Genomic DNA, 16,482 nt, shown 5'->3' with positions numbered 1-16,482 from the left:
AATTAGCTCTATCATTCTATCATCCAGCTGTTTGCCTCAGACTGTCAGTGCACCTCTTATATATGGGGCTTGAAACCTTATCCTGAGATTAAGAGTCTCATCCTCTGGTGTGGCTGTAACTCTATTAACTAGAAGGTTGGTGGTTTGAGTCCTGTCTGCTCTAGCCTATGTTGAAGTATCATAGTGCAAAATCTCCAAAGCCACCCTGCTTTTTAACTCCAGCCGATAAAACCATTTCCCATAAACATAAACTACTCTACACTCTTTTGGGGATAAATAAAGTCTTTCTGATTCTGATTCTGAGTGTCAGTGTCAGAGGTGATAGACTTGGAGTTTTATGTTTTTTCTTTTCTTTCTACTTATGTAGAAAAAGTGCTCGTATAAATGGATGAATGAGACATGTTGTAAAAAGCACTTTGAGTGCTCCAGTAGAGTAAATGGCTATATAGGAACCAGTCAATCAACCACTTACCATGCTTTGCCAACTTAACAAGCTGGGCTGGAAATCAGAGGAAGGCTCAACGTATTGCAGTCTCGTCTTTTGCCAGCTGGGCCTGCTGGGCTATAGTAGCAGTAGCAAAAACTGTCTTATCCCAGTTGTTTGTGAAGTGGTCTAAGATACTGGACTCAAGAATGAACAAAAGCACTTCAAGTAACATTGGGTCACTTTGATGGCCCACGAGAGCCCTCTAATCTTACTTATAGCCTTCAAATGCAGGTTTAGGTTCAAATCTCACTTCTAAAAAAAGAGCTTTTCTTACATGTACTACAGCTGCCTTACTTCTTTTGTCCAATAGACTATGCATTATACTCTAATGGTTCAAAACACATATAAGTGTTAAAGCAGATTTCTTTCAATAACAAGTACTCATAGCTTTATTTAAAAACAGCAGTGAAAGATGACTCTAAAACAAATGACACATGTCACTAAGCAATCATCCTGTGTGATTGCTGGAGTGGCCCACACAGTTCATCCCTGGCTTATGTTCACCATTTCCCAGGGTTTCAGACTACAGTTTGCAGTGAAGCCATGAAGATTCCTTGGGGTAGTTGCTAAAATCAACTGCCAGACCAGCAATTGTTCCCTGCAGCTGCAATAGGCTGGCAAGGGAAATAATTGTGTGGAGCAGACTGTAAAATTTCATCAACCAGCTTGGATAAAATCTGAAGACAAAAACTTTGGCAGGGGTTGGGGTTGAACCAGTGTCTCCATTTGGATGCTAGATGTCACCTTGATCAGGACAAAAGAGATTTTTGGTGCCTTAAAACACTTAGCTATCTAGACAAGCAGAACACAAAGCTCATACATCTCCATGAGAACCTTAAATTTGCTTAGAAAGCTGCTTACAAGTGATCTATTTCTGAATATACTTGTACTTTAACTTAAAGAATGTTAGCTACCGCTCACCGCTCGTCTGCAGCTTTATTTGAATGGAAAACTTCCACAACAGGCAAAAAAAAGCTTTTTGCTAAAAAAAAGATTCAGAGCAGAAGTTTTTTGCACTGCATTTTAAAATGAAAACATATTGCATTTATTTACAATTAAAGACACAGAGCAGGAGGTGTGTTACTGTTTTACATCCACAGACACACAAGAAAAGAAGCAGGCAACATGAGGTTATGGCAATTTTATTTGTGTGTTTCAGTGCATGTATTTAGATTAGAGTTTTAAAAAACAAACAAACGTCCCAAGAAGAAGGATGGGGAGAAAGAAAGGTGGAGAGAGGAGGAAGAAACTATTGATGTCCTCAAACTCGATGCTGCTGGGTCAGTTCTTCCTCAGCAGTCTGCTCCAGAATCCCCTCCTGTCCTCGGCTTGCTTTGCTTTTGCCTTCAGTTCTTTTAAGGTTTTGTTGAGCTGCTCCTCGGCATCTTTAAATGTTTCTTTCAGCTGCTGTTCGGCCAGTTTCCCTTTGTGTTTGAGGAGCTCTTTAGCTTCCTTTTTGTGCTTTCGTATTTCTTTAAGTGCGTCTTTGCAGTCTTTCTTGGTCACCGCAGAGCCGCTCATTTCTTTCTTGAATGCCTTCACCTCAATTTTCTCTTCTGCAAGTTCTTCTTGCACTTTCATCAGTTCCTTCTTCATGTTTTCATTGTGACTCTTTGTATCTTCCATTTCTTTCTTTGCTTCCTGTGTTTTAATTTTCTCTTCCTCCAACACTTTTTGAGCTTCCAACAATTCTTTCTTCATATTTTCAATCTCATTTTCTGCCTCGTGGTTACGTTTTTTCTCCTCTTCAAGTTGTTGCTTCACATGCAGTAATTCCTTCCTTAGTGTTTCAGCTTCAGCCGTTACATTTGCAGCTTCTTGTGTTGCCAACTGCATTTTCCTTTTGCCCTCTTCAAAAGCTTCCTGCACCTCCTGTAATTCCTGCAGCACATTTCCTGCCTCCTTCTTTGCAGTTTGATATTTATTGTTGGCTTCTTGTGCTGTGCTTTTCTCTTCCTCCAATGCTTTTTGAGCTTCCAACAGTTCTTTCTTCATGTTTTCATTCTGGTTTTCTGCCTGTTGTTTTCCCATTTTCTCTCCTTTAAGTCTGAGACCCACATGCAGTAATTCCTGCAATACTACATCAGTTTCAAACTTTGAATCTTTAGCTTCTCCTCTTGATTTTTCTGCCTCTTCTTTTAATTTGACACTTTCAGCCTGTATCATTTGAAGTTCTTCTTGCAGGTTAATCAGCTGTACTGAATTGTGAGGTGAAGCACTCGCCGATCCTCTTCTCGTTCTCCCCTGATTCATTTTGGCCTTTTAAACAAAGGAGCCAACGTTTTGTAGAGGAGTGAAGTGAAGTTTTCGATGTTTCTTCGTCAGCTGTCGTTTGTCCTGCACAGAGATGCTGCTGTAGATGTGTCTCTAGCTGTGTCTGGATACAATGAAACATGCTGGAACTAAGTGCTTGTGTTGCACAGTTCTACTGAACATTCCATTTCATGCATGCTCCGCCCACATGGTCAGGAATGTCAGGTGCTGCATGACCAAATGCTGCTCCCGTTGCCTAGCAATAACAGCTGTTTACTTTTTGGGGTCTGGTTCATTGTTTAATAAAGAAAACATGTCCAAGTACTGGGTGCTGAGGCTCAGCGCATATTCTAGCCTGCTGTGTGGGTGGGCAGCTAGAAATCACTGGTGGGCAACATGAGTGAGGAGAAAACTGGAGCAGCCAAGCAGGGAGCTGCAGGTTGCTGGTTTGAGTCTCTGTTCAGATGCTGGTGTCTCCTCTCTCTGAGATGTCTGCAAACAGTCCCAGATAAAACAATAAGGATAATAAACAAACACGTGACTAAAATAACAATTATGACTCTGATGTGTTTCATGTGTAGCAGGATGGCCTCTATACAGCAGTCGCTGCAAGCATCCACATCGCCACACTCACTTTTCTTTAAGCAGGCGTGCTGGGCTCCTCCTAAGGAAAGTTTGAAACTTCATTTCCTTCATGCTGGTGAACTTTTTACCAAATATTTTCATCAAAGCTTCTCCATCACTGACAGGGATTGTTTGGATCTTCACACTCATCTCCACCAACCCTAAAAAATGAGTCTCACTTTGCTCATATAATGCCAGGAGTGTCTCCATATTCCACAAAAGTCTGTGCAAACATGTAACAGTATCCCATATTCATAGAAATATTATTGATATTATAACAAAAGCTGTCACCAACACAATTGTCCCAAGTGCTTTTTTATTAGTTATTGCAAATAACTGGTGGTGAGATCAGCAGAGTGCTTCACCAGGACTGAACTGGCAGCCATGCAGGATCTCTACAGACAGCGCTGCATGAGGCAGCGGATCCTCTCTGATCCCGGCCACACGCTTTTCACACTCCTGCCGTCTGGCAGGCGGTTCAGGAGCATCCAGACCTGCACTACCAGACACAGGGACAGTTTTTACCCACAAGCCACCACACCACTTCGATTACAGGACTCTGCACACTGTCACTTCAACAAATGCTAGTTAAATGCTCCTTGGACAAGTTTTTGCACAAACTGTAAATACCAACAATTGCCTTAAATTATCTAAATATGTAATACTTTAGTATATTGTTTTTTTCTTTATTAATTATTATTATTACTATTATTTTCCTGTTATTTTCCTCTTAATATAACTGCACACTCTCTATATGCTCATGTAAAGCTGAGGAGCACGAGCCAAAGAATTCCATCATGGGTAAATGTGGCTACACTGTTTATCTGTACATGACAAGAAAACTTGAAAACTTGAAAATTAAAATGACTGCTGCATGTGTACTTTTAATGCAGCAGTTGATGTATGCTGATTAACCCGAGGAATGAACAAAGATATTAGCTGTGTCCCAAAACGTCGGCTGCATCCTCCGGAGGCCGCATTTGAAGGCCGATTACGTTACAGCCAGGCGACGAAGGCTGTCCCAATTCGTCGACTCCTTCAAATGCAGCCGACAAATGCGTCCTTTATTTCCCCGAATTTGAAGGATGGGTCCTGTCGCTACCCGATCCGTACCAGACACCCAATCTGTACCCCGCATGCGCGAAAGGTGTCTACTTCCGGTCGAAGTGTTTTACGATAGTTACAGGTCAGAGTATCTGTTTTTATTTGTTTTGTTTTGTTTTTTTTGCCTGTCCCATTTGGTTCTTTAGCCGTCAGAATTGTTGTCTGAAGTCCAACAAGGAGACCCAATGGATTTATTTTGCCAAATGGATCATCGTGGCATTGCCGTATTGGTCCATTTGATCGACCTTTGTTTTTATTATTTAGGGACAGTGAGAAGGGGGTGGGGGGGGGATCTCCTGGATCACCTGTTGAGAGAAGAAGAATAGAAAACAAGCAAAAAAACCCAAAGCAACATACTAGACACAACACCATCACATTAATCTAGCTAAGTGTAAACAGCAGTAAATACTAAATATTCAATGTTGTTGTGCAGCACGCAGGACAGACAGCGCACAATGTGCTTTGAAGTAGCAGCCAAGAAAGGTGTAATTTAAGTCTACAAGCAGTGAACACCTGTGTGCACACCTGTGTGGATCAGCGCGCTTGTATTCAAATGGTTTCCACATGTAATGGTCTGCAAGAGGATGTAGCGAGCCATAGCCCCGTCCCCCAGGGCATGAAGCAGGGGTCAGAGTATCTGTTAAGATGTTAAGATGTTGGCGGGGCCTGGCGCCTGTGGCCCAGCTGGGCTCCTTCCGGGGGGTCAGATGCCCTCAGGCCTCTGCCCTCTGGGCCTGAAGCTCGGTCCTCTCTGGCACAGCTGGCTGCCGGCAGAGCCCGCGGGCATGCCACTGCAACCCCCTCTGGCCTCTGCTACGTAGCTGCGGGGTGACCTCTCCTTTGGGGCTCTACTCAGCTCTTCCCAGGAGGGTGGCACGGTTCCCCCCCCTTTGGTGGTCCTCCTCAGGTCCTTGGGGCCTCTGGATATCTGGGGCCTGGATCTCCTCCATACCTGCTTCATACCCAGGGACGGGCTGTGGCCCCCCCACACTCCCTAGCAGATCGTTACATGGAGAAACCTTTGGAATACAAGCATGCTGATCCACACAGGTGTGCACACAGGTGTACACACGGGTGTTCACAGACGCGGACTACAGCTTTCTTGGCTGCTGCCTCAAAGCACATTGTGCGCTGTCTATCTTGCGTGCTGCACAATATCGTTTATTATTTAGTATCTACTGATATCTACTGCTAGCTAGTTTATTGTGATGGCGCCGTTTTTTTTATTATGTTGCTCTTTGTTGTTTGCTTTCTCTTCAGTTTTTTTTCTCCATACAGGTGACCCAGGTGTTTTTTTTTTTTGTTGTTGTTTGTTTTTGTTTTTTTTTCTTTCTTCCCCCCTTCTCACCGTCTCTTCTCCCCTTTGGTTTTCTTTCTCTCCCTCTCTTTCTTTCATTCTTTCTCCCTGTCCTATCCCCCAGTCATGTCTGTCCCGTTTGTAGCAACTGAAAATAAAATAAATTCATAATTATAATAAAGGTCGATCAAATGGACCAATATGGCAAGGCCATGATGATCCACTTGGTAAAATAAATCCGCTTGGCATCTTTCTTGGCCTTAAGACAACAATTCTGATGCTAATGATCCAAACGGGACACAGAAAAAGAAAAAAAAAAACTCCACCGAGACAGCGGTGACGCTAATCTGAAGGCTAGACCGTCACATTTCACAGCCTCGCACTTCCGGCCTTCTCGGTCTTTGAAGGACCCGGCCCACGTAGACCGCGAAGGCCGGGTCCTCAGGAGGATGCAGCCGACGTTTTGGGACACAGCTATTGTCATGGTGCTGGGCCGTTCACCCAGCGTTTTGTGTTTGGCATTATAGTTATTATTATTATTATCTGATTTGATGTTTAATTTCCTCATGGTTATCTTTATTAGTATGTAGGTTTCATTCTCAGGGTTTCCAGTTCTAAGGTTTGTTTCCTGTGACGTCGTCCCCAGTGCTTTGTTCGTGTCCCTGAGTTTGTGTTTGTGAAGGTCTGTTTTATGTTATGTTATGTTATCATTGTGTTATGCTTGTATCTTCCTGTCGTCTTGTGAATTAGGATCAGCTGTGCTTCCCTCCTATGTGTCATTACCTGATTACCTTGTGTGTGTGTGTATAGTGGGTGTCGGTCTGTGTTCTTTGTTTGATGGTGTTTTGTTCTTGGTTCTGCGGCGCTCTGCTCTTCATCCCGTTTCATTATAAGTTCAGGTTTGCTCATTAGTTTCCAGTACAGGATTTGATAGCTTTTCGTTCCTCATTCCCTGTTTTGCCACTTTGGTCACTTGTAAATAAACACTCACTCGCACCACAGCTGTTGCTTGCATTTTGGGTGCTTTTCTAAAACATCTGGGGCGCATAAATCAGTTGGCACTTTATGGTTCTTACACTTCTTTGTGAATCTCTGTGAAATATTCACTATTTTTTTGTGAAAACACACTTCATATTTTATTTTGAAGGAGCTTCAGTATATTCAAGTTCAACTATCCTATGGCTCCAGCTGCTCAGTGTGTCTTTCCTCCATAATTTCCTGTGACAAACTTAGACTCTACTCCTAAATACATTTCAGACGTTAGATAAGAACACAGTGTTTCTTTTTGGTTTGTCTGTTGTGACGATCACTGACACTGAGTCATTTTTCTGCTTTGAAGCTTCGACTTGTTGAAGGCGTGAGGTATTTTCATTTTTATTTAAATATGCCTTATAAGGCAAAAATAGTCACTTTATACGAGGTCACACAAAATACTTAGCTAATGATACTCATTTAACTAATGAGTATTTCAAGCATATAAAAGCTTATTTTATAAGTATTTATAAAACGTATTTTATAAGTATTTTTTCCTTTTTTTGTTTTTTTTGCCTGTCCCATTTGGTTCTTTAGCCGTCAGAATTGTTGTCTGAAGACCAACAAGGAGACCCAATGGATGTACTTTGCCAAATGGATCATCGTGGCATTGCCGTATTGGTCCATTTGATCGACCTTTGTTTTTATTATTTATTTTATTTTCAGTTGTTACAGACGGGACAGACATGAGTGAGGGATAGGAAAGGGAGAAAGAAAGAGGAAGGAAAAGAAAAACAGAAGGGAAGAGGGACAGTGAGAAGGGGGGGGGGGGGGGGGGGGGATCTCCTGGATCACCTGTTGAGAGAAGAAGAATAGAAAACAAGCAAAAAAAACCCAAAGCAACATACTAGACACAACACCATCACATTAATCTAGCTAAGTGTAAACAGCAGTAAATACTAAATATTCAATGTTGTTGTGCAGCACGCAGGACCGACAGCGCACAATGTGCTTTGAAGTAGCAGCCAAGAAAGGTGTAATTTAAGTCTACAAGCAGTGAACACCCGTGTGCACACCTGTGTGCACACTCCCCAAACATACTCTATACCCCAGGTCCAGGTACCCTCGCCCCCAGAGGGGGAAACAGAACCCAGACCCAAGAGATATTACCCTTCCCCCCGGGGTGGAGGCAAGCAGACCGTCCCAGGCTCTGCAGCAGCAGGGAGGCCAATCGGACAGCTAACATCTCCTCCCAGCCCCCCCGCCCCGATGGCTAGCAGAGAACGGGGGTGTGTGAAGACCCCATACCTCCCTCCTCCCGCTCATGTGTAGTGTTGCTGCATGTTGTTCTAAAGTGCATTTAAAACACGGGAGAGCATGGTGCTGCTGCCAGAGAGCAGCAGGTGTTAGCACGGCCCCTCCCGAGAACCCTCAATGTCTACATGGATTTAAAATTGAGAGGTGGGCACCGGCGCCAGAGGTAGGCTTGAGTACACAGACCGTCCACTGGACGCCGTTAACGTGCCCACCCTCAAGGCCCTACATATATGTGTGTGTTATGAGAGTGTAAGTAATGTGGATGTCTAAGTTGTGAGATAAAATTGAGGCACAGGTGGCCAGAAGAGGACGGGGGGGGGGGGATGTCTCCCCTGCACCCTGGTGACACACCTGCACCCCAAGGCCCTACCTGTGTGGGTGAGTGTGGTGGAGCGGGAAGAGGGAGGTAGCCGGGGATGGGGAGGAAAAGGAGGGAGGGGACGATGCCCCTCCCTAGGGCCAGCTCCCCCGCTGACCCCAGTAGGCACCCCCGTCCTCTGGTACCCACCAAGGCAAGGGAGCCCAGGTCCATCCAGACTGGGGCCTACGGCAGCAGCACTGCCCACAGGACCCGGGGCAGCCCACCCTACCCCACCGCAGAGGAAGCTGTACCCACCCCAACATTCAATCGTCTCCCAGACTACACAAGACAACAGACACCCAGGTTAAGTTTATTCTCCACCTCTCCTATGTCTCTCCCCCACCTGCAGAGTGGACTCCTGCAAGGATGGAACAACCTCCCGCCAGTTGAAGAGCCCCCCAGTTAGGCCAATGCACAAGAGGCCCCCTGCGCCAGGGCTGAGCCCCTGTGCACCCACCCGCTCACAACCTCGGCGACACACCGACGAGGACCGAAGCCCCCAAGGCCCAGCCAGAGCCCCAGCACGGAGGCGAAGCACCCCCGAGCCCCAAACCCCCACGCCTGCCCCGGATCCACTCAGGGGCAGCCAGGCCACCAGGCCAGTAACCTACGTCCACCAATACAGACCATCCTCCAGCCCCGCTGCACGCAGCCACGAGGAGAACAACCTCTAAGAGCGACCAGAGCCACTAACCAGGTTATGAACACAACCCCCGGGTTAAGCCCTCCAGGGATAACGCCTCTAGGGGTCCTCCAGGCGCCCTAAGCCCGTCCCAACTCCATATCAACCACAGTAGCTAAGGCGGGACCAAACCACGACCCCCTACCCCCGCTAGGTGATGGAGCCGATCAAAGGAGCCCAGAGGGATTGATCTAATGTGGTGGCAGAGGCTATATCGAGACTAATGTGATCCATTAGAAGGTTTCTATATTGGCTAGAATTAAGATTATTTTTATTTTTCCAGTTCATGAGGACCGTTTCTTGGCGATGCATAGGGCAGTAAAAACCATGTGGACTGTATTAGTTTCTGTAGTGACCTCATCCAGTTTTCCCAACAAGCATACTAAAGGGGAAGTTGGAATGTTACATTTCAGACACTTTGATAAGTCTTCACATATCTCGCGCCAAAACTTCCGCACTGGTGGACAGAACCAAAGAGCGTGGATGTAATTGTCTGGTGTATTGCCTTGACAGTGTGAGCAGTTGTTGGAAGATGTAAAGCCCATCTTGAACATCCGATGACCTGTATAGTGCACTCTATGTAGTATTTTGTATTGTATTAATTGCAGACTGGGATTTTTAATCAATTTAAAGGTTTTTAAGCAAATCTGAGACCAGAAGTTTTGGTCTAAACTGACTGATAAATCTGCTTCCCACTTTGCAATAGGAAGAGATATTGATTCATCTAATTTAGAAAGTGTTCTGTATATTTTAGATAATAATTTGGGGGATTTAAGAGTAAGGAAATGTGCCGCACTTGGTGGTGTTTGTAGTTCAACTTGACTGAGGTTAAATTTCTTTTTTACTATGGATTTAATTTGTTGATATTCTAAAAATCTTTTCTTGTTGATCCCATATTGTGCAACTAGTCTGTCAAACGGAATAAATTCTGTTCCCTCTAATATATGTTCTAAGTATTTAATTCCTTTACAACTCCATTCTGGGAAATGAATCATATTATTGTTTTGTAATATGTCAGGGTTATTCCAGATAGGTGTACGTTTGCATGGGATTAATGAAGACTCCGTCAATTTTAGAAACTCCCACCATGCTGTCAGAGTGAAGCTGATGTTGATGCTTTTAAAGCATTCATGTCTTTTGATGTTTGAGCTAATAAATGGTAGGTCTGAAATCTCTAGATCCTTGCATAGTGCCTGTTCAACATCTAGCCAGGGCTCATCTAAGAAGGTATGTTTTGACCATTCTGAGATGAACTGAAGCCTGTTGGCTAAGAAGTATTGGTGAAAATTAGGCAGATCTAATCCTCCTCTATCCTTGGTTCTTTGTAGCGTTTTTAAGCTGATACGCGGGGGTTTATCTTTCCAAAGGAATTTGGAAATATATGAATCCAGAGATCTGAACCAATCTTGTGATGGTTTGTTAGGGATCATCAAAAATAAATAATTTATTTTTGGCAAGATCATCATTTTTATAGTGGCGACCCTTCCCATGAGTGATATGGGTAAAGATTTCCATCTAGTCAGATCGCCTTCTACTTTCTTTAGAAGTGGGATGTGGTTTAATTTAGTTAAGTCTGAAAGCTTAGGAGAAACATTAATACCTAAATATTTAATATTTCCGGATTGCAGTGGGGCAGAGGAAGAATTATGGAAGGAGCAGTTAATGGGGAGAACTGTAGATTTTGGCCAGTTAATTGAATAATCTGAAACTCTTGAAAACCAGTTTATTAGAGTAATTACCTCAGAGAGGTTGGTTTGTGAGTTTTGCAGAAAAAGCAACACATCATCCGCATAGAGACTGATTTTATGTTCTGTTCTTACATTTTATGCCCTTAATTGTTGTAGCCTGTCTAAATGCTGCTGCTAGAGGTTCGATAAAAATTGCAAACAGTGAAGGGGAGAGTGGGCATCCCTGTCTGGTGCCCCTCAGGAGACAGAAGCTGGAGGATGTCTGGTCATTTGTTCTGACACAAGCTCTTGGGGAATTGTATAATATTCTTATCCAGTTTATGAAAGAGTTTCCAAAACCGAATTTGTGTAAAGTTGCGAATAAAAATTTCCAGTTAACTCTGTCAAATGCTTTTTCTGCATCTAGAGATAATATTATGGTTTCGATGTTTTTATCGTATGAGTAGTCTATTAAATTAAGTAATCTACGAGTGTTTGTTGAGGAGTGCCGACCTTTTATGAAACCAGTTTGGTCAGGATGAATTAAGAGGGGGGTTATTTTCTCTAATCTCTTTGAGAGATCTTTGCAGATTATTTTAAGGTCTACATTTAATAGAGAAATTGGACGATAGCTTGAGGGAAATAAAGGGTCTTTGCCTGGTTTTAGCAGGAGACTAATGTTGGCAGAATTCATATTTGGTGGTAGTCTGCCATTTTCCTCGATTTCCTGCAACATTCTGTGAAATACTGGTGCCAAAATTATCCAGAATTCTTTGTAGAATTCTTCAGGGAAGGTTCAAGGTTCAAGGTTCTTTATTATTTGTCACATGCATAGTTATACAAGTATAACACACAGTGAAATGTAGCCTGACACGCTCCTCAACATGTGCAAAAATTGGGGGGGGGGGGTGTATATATATATATATATATATATATATATATATATATATATATATATATACATATAGTATATACACTGGGTGAATGTGCAGTAGTAGCAGCAAGCAGGTGAATTCTGTACATTAATATGAATAGACATCTGACTATTTTACAGGATAGACAATATAAACATATTTAAAATTAAAGGAATTGAAATGTACATTGTGCCTTGGTTTAGTGTCTGGAAGAGTCCTGACTCAGTCAATTATAGATGATGTGAGAGGGCGGGTGTGTGTGTTTAGGGCACGGATGGCTTGGGGATAGAAGCTCCTCTTGAGTCTCTCTGTCCTTGCCCGGAAGATGCGGAACCTTCTACCAGATTGCAGAAGTTGGAACAGTTTGTTGCCAGGATGGGACGGGTCCTTCAGTATCTGCGCTGCCGTCTGGACCTGGAGCCTTATTATTGGGCATACTTATCAGGGCTTCCTGGAGTTCACCTGGCGTCAGTGGTGAATCCAGTGCCATTGCTTGACTGTCTAGTAATTTTGGAAGAGTTACGTTGTCAAGAAACACATCAATTTCATTTTTAGATGGGTTTATTTGTGGTGAGTATAAAGTTTCATAGAAATCCCTAAAAATGTTGTTTATTCTTCCAGGATCATATGTTGTGTTCCCCGATAAATCTTTAGCAGCACATACAGTTGTTTTTTCTTTATTTATTTTTAGCTGGTTAGCTAGAAATCGACCTGATTTGTTACTGTGTTCAAAATTCTGCAAGCGAAGTCTTTGTATAAGGAATTGTGTTTTTTTATTAATAGTTTCATTTAATTCTAGTTTTGTTTTGCGTATTTTGTTCAATGTTTCCTGATCTTGGTGGGACGCGTAGGCTTCTTCTAGTGATTTGATGGTTTTTTTCTAATTCCTGAATATTTTTGTTTTCTTTTTTCTTTTTATGTGATGAGAAAGAAATTATTTTACCTCTCATCACAGCTTTCCCTGCTTCCCATAGAACAGAAGCAGATATTCCGGGAGTGTCATTATAGTCTAAATATGAAGTCCATTCCTTTTTAAAATATTTAATAAAGTCTTCATCTTTAAGTAGTGATATATTAAATCTCCAGTTTTTACTTGGCGTAGTATTATTCTTGTGCATTAGTGTTAAAGAAACAGGAGCATGATCGCTGACAGCTATAGGGTGAATCTCAGTGTCTGAAATGTCACACAGCAGTGAGCTGCCGACCAAAAAATAATCCAGACGAGAGTAAGAGTGATGAATATGTGAGAAAAAAGTATATTCCTTACTGGTGGGGTGAAGGGAGCGCCATGCATCGCAAAGACCAAAGTCGCTCATATACTGTTTGATCATATTTGTGGACTGCCAATTACGCTGAGTTCCTGTTGTGTTGAGCCTATCCATGTCTTCATTTAGTCCAAGGTTGAGGTCACCACCAAGAATGAGTGTGCAATCAAGGTGTTCAGAGAGTGCACTAAAAAATCCGTGGAAGAATGAGGGATCACCAACATTTGGACCATATATACTAACAATACATAGTTTTTTGTTCAATATTGATAGTTTAATAATTAGAAATCTACCCTCTGGATCTATAACTGTATCGAGTACTGTAAAATTAACATTTTTATGTATTAAGATTGCTACTCCCCGTTGTCTAGAATTATAACAGGCTGCAAACACGTTAGGAAACTCAGGTGTTTTAAGTTCGTTTAAACCTGTGACAGGTTTGTGAGTTTCTTGTAATAAAACAACATCTGCCTGTAGTTTTTTAAGCTGGTTAAATATCTTTAACCTCTTTCCTCTGGAGCCAGCTCCATTTACATTCCATGTGACAAACCTCAGCATGCCCATAATTGTGTGTGTATGTCTAATGAAGTATGCTGGGTGTTTCGTTTAGACAGGTGGAGAGAATGTGGAAGCATCCCTTGTTTGTAAATAGAAAGAGAAAAAGAAGTGTGGTGAGAGGCTCCATAAGTCTGACTATGTGTGTGAATATTCACTAATATGAACAAGCGTGGCTTGCTTATGTGTCCTGCAAGTCTGTGCGTGCTGTGAGGCTGTTGTGAATGTGCTGCCGTTGAGCTGATGTGTTTGCGTGATCGTGGTGTGAAAATATGGAGAAATAGAGGGTGTTGTTTGTAGGTGAGTGGGGAAGTAGGTGACCACAGCAGTGAAAGACAAGAGAAAGAAAGAAACCACATGAACTGTGAGCAACAACAAAAAAAAGAAACGAAACGGAAACATTCCAATTAAAGCAATGACGGAGGGTGACGGTGTTATATCTGCTATGACATCATATTGATATTACTAGGTTAAACCCATGTTAAAGGAGAAAGTGTGAATGAATAAGAAAAGAGTGTAGCGGGTTCTTATCTGGAGTAGAGATGGACCGATCCGATATTACGTATCGGTATCGGTCCGATACTGACCTAAATTACTGGATCGGATATCGGAGAAAAATAAAAAATGTAATCCGATCCATTAAATATCACGAAAGCACCTCACAAAACTTGCAACACGCCGTAACTCACCTCAGAACGTTAGCACGTCGGAGCAGTATGCATCACGTGATAGAGCGGCTGTGGCATGCGGGACCTGTCGGTGGTCTGGATAGCATTTGGAGCTTCGCTAGCAACCCGGCATTTCATCTCCGACAAAGTTATCCCCGAGAGAAGTAAAGCAAGTGTGTAAGTCCATCTCTGAATGTTTGTAAAGCATTCCTGCGTTAAGCTTAACGAGCGACTGCCTCTCGCTCTCCGGCTGCTACTTCAATCATGAAACTGCTTAACGATCAGCTGATCGGCTTTTCTGTCGCGAGTCCGTGTCTCTTGTTTGCTTTTGGCCCACTTTGCACCAGACAGAGGAAACCAGCGGCTGAACAACAGCAGCACGTTTAAGCTTGATCAGCTGTTGTTAGAATTTATTTAATATTACTTTCTACTCGAGGATCTTTTTCTACGTAGCTGACGGCTGGTAACTGTGCAGGGGCGGATCTAGCAAAGTTTAGCCAGGGGGGCCGATAGGGCATTAACAGAGAAAAGGGGGCACAAAGACATACTTTTCTTTCTTATTCTCATTTAAAATGTCTCGCTTTTAATTATTTAATATTTATCTGAATCTTACACCCAAAGTTTTAATCTGATGTAAAATGTATAGAAGTCCATTACTGTATATAGTAACTATTAAGTCTAATATACTCTAGTAAGCTATAGTACTTTTTCCTTTGGGAAGGTACCATCTGTGCAGTCTGCAATTTTGTTGAAGAAAGATGTTGAATCTATTTAATATTTCTTGAAAAATAATTGATTTCTGTGCATTTTTTTTCACACTGCATCAAATTAAGGTTGATTACGTCGATTAAGCATCATGAGGTGGAGCGTGAGGGGTGGTTCCCTATTTTTTATTTATTTATTTTTGTTGTTGCTGGGAGTTGGAACCCTATTAGTTAGGTTGCTTAATATTTATGCTAAGTATTCTTTAAAATACCAGAATAGGGAGGATGGTGTAGGTTTAAGTTTATTAGATTGATCAGTATTGCTGAACTATGAAATATTTTTTTTGCATACAGGTATAACAGAATAGCTTTAGTGTAGTTGTTGTTTTAAACTTGAGTATGAACTTATACAAAATGCAGCAAGATATTTAAAAAACAGTTTTGTTGATTAAAACACACTATATCGGATTCATATCGGTATCGGCAGATATCCAAATTTATGATATCGGTATCAGTATCGGACATAAAAAAGTGGTATCGTGCCATCTCTAATCTGGAGTGCAGTCAATATAACCACGGTGTGGTGCCGGGGTCGCGGTACAGCTGTCCGTCCACGTAGAGCCGGTCCACGGCGATGACAGCACGGGAGCCTTTCTGGATGAAGCTACGTCGAACTGGGAACAGGACCTTGCGTCGTTCCAGGATCTCTTTGGGGAACTGGTCGTTCACGCTGAAGTCCGTTCCTTTCAGCTCTCTGCCGCGACTCTTCACCTGTTCCTTCTGTTTGAATTGACCAAATTTGGCCACAATAGGCCGTGGTCTCCTGGTCCGCGACCTCACGCCCCCCAAGCGATGTACTCTATCGAAGTCGATGTTCTTTACGGTGTCCTCCGGCAGCTTCAGGTGGATTTTGATGAAGCTTTTCACCGTTGCCTCTGCGTCCTCTCCGGCAGTTTCTGGAATACCAGAAAACACAAGATTATCTCTCATGCTACGGGCTTGTAGATCGATAACGGACTCTTATTTTTTTATTTTCAATGTTTAGCTGGGTCACGTTATCGGTGAGAGATTTGACCGACTCCCGTAGCGTGGCATTTTCAGCGGCAAGCGTTTCCACCTGCTGCTGGCTGAATTCCAGGGATTCTCTCAGAGATTTAAATTCCCGGTGTAAAATCTCCACCAGGGACAGCCTCGCATCGAAACTGGACAATCGCTTGTCGATTGACTCCAGGATGTCTGCGATGTCTTTGCCGGCAGGCGATGTTGTACCGGGGGAGTCTGCCGGGCGACATCTCTTCGATGACGGCGTCTCAATTTTGGTCGGGGAGGATGTACTCTGGGCCTTCTTCATGACTAAATCTTGAAAACAGCGGTCGATGTAATCTTGGAGAGCGTCTAAACTCTCCCCGTTGTCCTCCGGGTGTTAGAGATGATAAAACAGATGTTGTTAGTTATATGACAATTGATTAGTATATTTGGTAATACTGAAGCTTGAAAAACCTTTGTTAAACTCTATGCTACCATTCGCTTTTTTTCCGCCAAATCTCCGGCGTCTGACGTCACCTACAACATGGGTCGCTTACCTTTCTCGTCACTCTCGCTTACCTTACTC

The sequence above is a fragment of the Diplotaxodon limnothrissa genome, linkage group LG5 (genome assembly GCF_057381915.1).
Source record: "Diplotaxodon limnothrissa isolate DT_005_m linkage group LG5, D_limnothrissa_male_GT1.1, whole genome shotgun sequence".
Taxonomy (NCBI): domain Eukaryota; kingdom Metazoa; phylum Chordata; class Actinopteri; order Cichliformes; family Cichlidae; genus Diplotaxodon; species Diplotaxodon limnothrissa.
Note: the sequence above shows the minus strand (reverse complement) of the source record.